This window comes from Simochromis diagramma, unplaced genomic scaffold (assembly GCF_900408965.1).
Source record: "Simochromis diagramma unplaced genomic scaffold, fSimDia1.1 OVJJ01000337.1, whole genome shotgun sequence".
NCBI lineage: Eukaryota > Metazoa > Chordata > Actinopteri > Cichliformes > Cichlidae > Simochromis > Simochromis diagramma.
In genome coordinates this window covers 271,571-277,795 of record NW_024386982.1, presented here as the reverse complement: position 1 = coordinate 277,795, position 6,225 = coordinate 271,571, and the positions used below count along the sequence as shown (strand labels likewise).

General features: G+C 38.8%; 1 long non-coding RNA gene across 1 annotated transcript; it reads left to right on the top strand.

The window, feature by feature from the left end:
* The first annotated feature begins 401 nt into the window (after nucleotides 1-401).
* Nucleotides 402-3,290, top strand: LOC120738386. The gene is made up of 3 exons (XR_005696963.1): nucleotides 402-1,703; nucleotides 2,020-2,155; nucleotides 2,436-3,290. It is a non-coding gene; the product is annotated as an uncharacterized LOC120738386 (long non-coding RNA).
* Nucleotides 3,291-6,225: the final 2,935 nt, after the last annotated feature.

Sequence of the window (6,225 nt, the reverse complement as noted above, 5' to 3'; positions counted from 1 at the left end):
TTTCTGAGGAATTCTACAGTAAATCTGGATGAAACTTGGCACACAGGTACAGTAGGTGTCCCAGAGGAGCGATGTGTTGAAAGTTGGACATCAACTACTCAGGATGATTTTTAATGAATTTTTGAATATTGACACAATTGTAGTGTATTGGCTGTATTAGATTGAATAAATGTTTCCATTAATTTCTGAGGAATTCTACAGTAAATCTGGATGAAACTTGGCACACAGGTACAGTAGGTGTCCCAGAGGGGGGATGTGTTGAAAGTTGGACATCAACTACTCAGGATGATTTTTAATGAATTTCTGAAAATTGACATAATTCTATTGTATTGACTGTATTGAATTGAATAAATGTTTCCTTTAATTTCTGAGGAATTCTACAGTAAATCTGGATGAAACTTGGCACACAGGTACAGTAGGTGTCCCAGAGGAGCGATGTGTTGAAAGTTGTACATCAACTACTCAGGATGATTTTTAATGAATTTTTGAAAATTGACATAATTCTATTGTACTGACTGTATTAGAGTGAATTAATGTTTCCATTAATTTCTGAGGAATTCTACAGTAAATCTGGATGAAACTTGGCACACAGGTACAGTAGGTGTCCCAGAGGAGGAATCTGTTGAAAGTTGGACATCAACTACTCAGGATGATTTTTCATGAATTTCTGAAAATTGACATAATTATATTGTATTGGCTGACAGCATTGGATACAAGTACCCTTTAATTTCTGAGGAATTCTACAGTAAATCTGGACGAAACTTGGCACACAGGTACAGTAGGTGTCCCAGACGAGGGATGTGTTAAAAGTTGGACATCAACTACTCAGGATGATTTTTAATGAATTTTTGAAAATTGAGAGAATCCTATTGTATTGACTGTATTAGATTGGATACAAGTACCCTTTAATTTCTGAGGAATTCTACAGTAAATCTGGCTGAAACTTGGCACACAGGTACAGTAGGTGTCCCAGAGGGGGGATGTGTTGAAAGTTGGACATCAACTACTCAGGATGATTTTTAATGAATTTCTGACATTTCCATAATTGTATTGACTGTAATGGGCTGTTTCATTGTAATTTGTGTGCGCGCATGTGCGTGCGACTGTTCGCGCGCGTGCACGTGTGCGTTGGTATAGGCTTTCAATCGGCACATAAAGCGAAAAGGCGCTACCGTAAAGACTGGTGTAAAAGCGCAAGGAAATTTATGCGGCGGATAAGAGGCGGCTGGCTTGACTGCGGCTCACAAATGACGGCTCACTTTACCGCGGTATTCCGACTTGAGAAGACAATGGCTGGTAAACATACGCCGGGATCATTTCATGATTACCTCTCACACCAGGCTCTGCTGCAGACACTTTGCCAGTGATCAACTCATAGAGCCAACAACCCTCGATGGTCGAAGGCGGCTTATTAAAGGTGCTGTACCAACACTTTTTGAGTGGAATGGCTATAAAGTTGAACCACCGCGGCGTAGTGTTTGGGAGAGAACGGAGTGACGCCCTGAACTAGTTCGTCTTACAAGAGATCATGACTACTGCTCAGTCCCCGAGCCGTCTGCATTGGACATATCTGCATCAGCTGCAGAAGACCTGTTCAAAGACGTGGAGACTCTGAGGAAGGAAATACAGGAGTTACGTGTCCAGCGAGAATTTGGGTTACAGCGTTTTGCTGGCTCCGACACTGACATCCGATTCTATACCAGGTACACCTAAGTTCTATTCAAGCTAACTGTTTAAAATATACCAAGGTCACCATCAGTTAAATCTCGAAAGTTTTTCCAGTCTTAATGAAAACAAAATAGAAATTTACTTTTTCTCTGCTGATTGTATGTTTTATGTAGATGCTTTAGTATTTAAACGATATCCTAATGCTACAGGTAAAATACAACACCAAATACTCTTAATCAGACTATTTTATACAGCATACCATTAGCATATTTGTCACAGTTTACATTATTTTTATGTCAGTGTGTAATGTTAATTAATGATTGACACGATGTATGTCTCTCTCGTGAATAGATTTCCAAGCTATGATCATTTGATGGCATTTTGGTTTTTGATTGAGCCTTGCATCTATAAAATGATCCGGGTTTCAAGAGCCAAGTCAGCTGCCAATCGGAACGAAGAAGTGTTGACACCTGCACGCACATCAACAGTAGGTTATGGGTTTGTTGGTAGTTAGAACTAGAGGTGTAATGTTATTGTATTTATGTACAATAACATTACATAATGTACAATAGCATACATACACAGGTGTATGTATGCTAGACTCAGTATCCTACATACATACACCTGTGTACTACAGCACCTCATTGTTTACCCCATGGTACAGTATGGTATGCATAACCATTACAAAACATTTAGCCAAGAAAAGCATAATTTTACTAGTTCATAGCTTGAGGAGTAACATTTTCCCTTTTGTTTTCACCTTCCAGAGGCAGCTGCTACAGCCAATTGACGAGTTTTTTCTTTTCCTGGTTTTCCTGTCAGTTGGTTTGAAGGAGCGGGACCTGGCACACCGATTTAACATACACCAGTCCACAGTGAGCCGCATTATTGCAACATAAACAAATTTTCTTGCCACTGCACTGGGGTCTCAATGCATTTGGCTTACACGTGAAGAAGTGCAAGCTTACCTCCCTGAGGAATTCAAAGATTTCTCAGACACCCAGATGATCCTTGACTGTACAGAGCTGAGGCGTCAGACACCATCCTCACCACTTCTCCAAAGTGAAATGTACTCTTCGTACAAATCCCACTGTATGATGAAAGCCCTGGTTGGCATAGCTCCACATGGTCCAGTGACATTAATCTCTAATCTGTATGCTGGTTCGGTTAGTGACAAGGAACTATTCAAACAATCAGGCATTGCTGAGAAGTTGACTGAAGACATGGCAGTGATGGTAGATAAGGGCTTCCTAATCACTGATTGTTGTAAATGCAAAGTGTACTGCCCACCTTTTCTATCTAAGCAGAAGCAGATGCCAGCATACCAGGTTAAGGAGACGCAGGCCATAGCCAGACTCAGGGTACATGTGGAGCGAGTCATTAGGAGGATCAAACAGAACAAACTTTTTGATAGCATCATTACCATGTCACATGTTTACAATATCAACCAACTGTTTGTAGTAGCATGTATGCTGTCAAATTACCACAACACAGCATTAGTTAAAAAAATGGGTTAAGTGAGACAAGATGGATTTTTCCCAAGACACCAGTGCCAGTAACTTATGGAAAATGACCTGCAGCTGAGGCCACTACAGTTGCATTTCTTCCTTCTTAGCTGACAATACTTGATTACAGACTGGTACTTGAGTGCTGATAGTTGAGTTTAAGTTACTGATAATTCAAATTCATTGCAAATGTTGAATGTTAATACTTTTTAATTATACTACTATATTACTATTCAGATTCAACAAAATTGTTTATCAAAATTATAAAGTAAATCACTAAATCGTTTTAAAATCATAAGTGACATTGTGCTTTTGTAACATCAAAAATACCATTTGTCATTTTCTTCATTCAGTTGTGTTATTGTCTAAATGTATATCAGTATGCTAGGCATGGAGTTTTAAATACCATGTAAATAAGTTCTACACAAATTCAATGTTTTGTGTGTTTTTAAAAAATGAAATTGATGCCATTGCTTAAATAACAGTTTATTGATTTCACATAAAAGTAACAACAAAATAATTCATGAAATACATTGCAAATAAAACATCAGTTATTTTGTTCCAGCCAGCCTGAAGGATCTGTTTTCTTTGCTATGTTTTCACTGTTCATTTTTCCAAACACAGGTATCTTGGCATATATATGTAAAAAAAGAAATAGTCTGCCTTTCCTCTGGTTGCATTGTGCACATCTGTATCCATGTATATTCTTTGCACTAGGTAGTCCTCTTGTGCCCACACAACAAAGTCACACCACTACATCCCACTGATGAGCAGTTGAACAACAACTAAACTAAAAACTAAAAGGTGTAAAACAGTGGTGCATAAGTTAGAGACTGGGATGTATATGTACATGACTGAGTTAGCCGTCTTCAGAAAGTGTAATGTTGTATGTAAATTAATACCTATTGTGACACATGTATGTATGAACAAATAGCAACATGAAACCAAATTTTACAAATGTAATTACCGTACTCCAGTCTGGGTCATCCTATTTGGTACCGGCTTAGTGAAGATCATGGAGTTGATGGGTCCTGGCTTCACACCCTAACAGAAGACCCATTTACTATGGATGGTGTTGCTGTTCATATGTAAACATGGACTAATTCAAAAACTTTAACCTCATTTAAATTACCACTGTCCGTGGCTTGTGCCATTGCTGTTCAGATTCCGTGCAGCTATGCACAGGGGGGACAACCGGCACTCTGAGTTGTGAGTAGTGTGCTGTTTGGAAGAGCAGTGCCACTGTGTGATTGCACATAACAGCGCCTGCCACACAGGAGCACTGACTATGTGTCAGTATCACCGGCGATGAATCCAGAAGCTTAATCTAAGAAGAAAGAACAAAAATTTAAAAATGTAACATCTTCATGGAAGAGCTGAACAGGAACATAGTTCAGTGTTATGGTTACTGACCCCTACAGGCTTACCCTCCTGAATGCTTAGTGTTTCCTTCTCTCCCTATTAAAACAACTTAACCATCCTTGATAACTGTAATAACTTTGATTGTGTATATTTGCAGTATTAACTTGGTGTCAAATGTTTCTGATCACCCAAACACATGATTTAACTATCTGACTAGTCAAATTAGGAGTGATAAAGCAGGGAGACAAGGAAAACATTCAAGCTGATGGGCCTTTAGGAATGAACTTAACTAATGCTTAAATGAACTGAACCCCACTGAACGGGGATTAACAACTTTACACAGCTTCCTGCCTACACTTAGTCTGTGTGGTGCCTCACTCTTCCTCATTGACCTGTAGCACAGGGCTCTCACACCGACCTCCCCTGACAACCTGTCTTTATTGGACACTGAATAAAGATACAAGTACCATTAGCATTATTTCTGTATTACTCATGTCAGCACGTCTTAAACATATATACTTTACACTTAGCAAGAGTAGCATTAGGTAGTTAACTACCTCCTTAGTTAGCCAACTACCTATCGCTATTATAACAGTGTCCAACAACAAAAGTGACATTAGTTAAGAAAACCTCAACTATACTTTCGGACGACATAAAATACCGTTTAAGAAAACATGTAATATAGAGAATTGACATCAAATGAAGGACATAGCGGAGTAACGTAGTGTTTGCATTTGACGTTAGCTAGCGTTTCTTTTTCGGTTAATTTACGTTTTCTTACCTTCGTAGTTGTGTATATATGATGCAGCATATAACTTAAATCCTTTATCTAATTTGCTGGCGGGGGTAGTCGTCACTCTGCAAATCCGATGATCATCAGTGATGTTCAATTTTGGGAGCTCTTGTAGGCAGGAGTGTAGAACGTCGCCATGGTTTAACCACACCGGAAGCACTGGGGCAGGACTACATAGAACGCGGAAGTGATTGTGCAAGTAGTCCATTCCCGAACAGAGATACGCAAGTTTCTCCATAACTGCAGCTGTCAGTCAAAGCTGTTATGATGACGTTACACTCCAATTTAACATCACCGCGGTAGGAATTAGAATCAAACTTATGGGAAAGGAGACCCCTTGGACATAAATCAGCGTGGTGAGAACTATTGATAACAAAAGAAAAAATCTTTGGAAAAAAGTTTATCTTAGGAGAATTAATTTATTTTAGTCTGACCCTAGTCCCATCCGCTAACATAGAGGAGGCGGGGTTTATGACCTTTACTGCAGCCAGTCACCAGGGGGCGATAGACACGTTTTGGCTTCATTTTTGGGGTGCTGTCGCATCGACCATCTTTTATACAGTCATTGGTTTATACGTGCTTCAGAGTTCGTACCAGTTTTGAAGTTTGTATGTGTTTTGAAGTTTGTATGTGCTTTGTCTCTAGGGGCCACCGTAAATATACTTTTATTTATTCACTCCACATAAAATGTAATAAACAAATCATATAATACAAAAACAAACTATTCACAGTTCAACTTTTAACTATTTCAATTTTCAGCTTCTTCTTTTAAACAAATTTAAAGTGAAACAACACAAAACACTGCAAACCACAACACAATTAAATATAAATTAAAATATGAAAACAAAAAGAAGATGCACATTCTCTGTCATATGGGCCTGCATGAATAAACTTTCT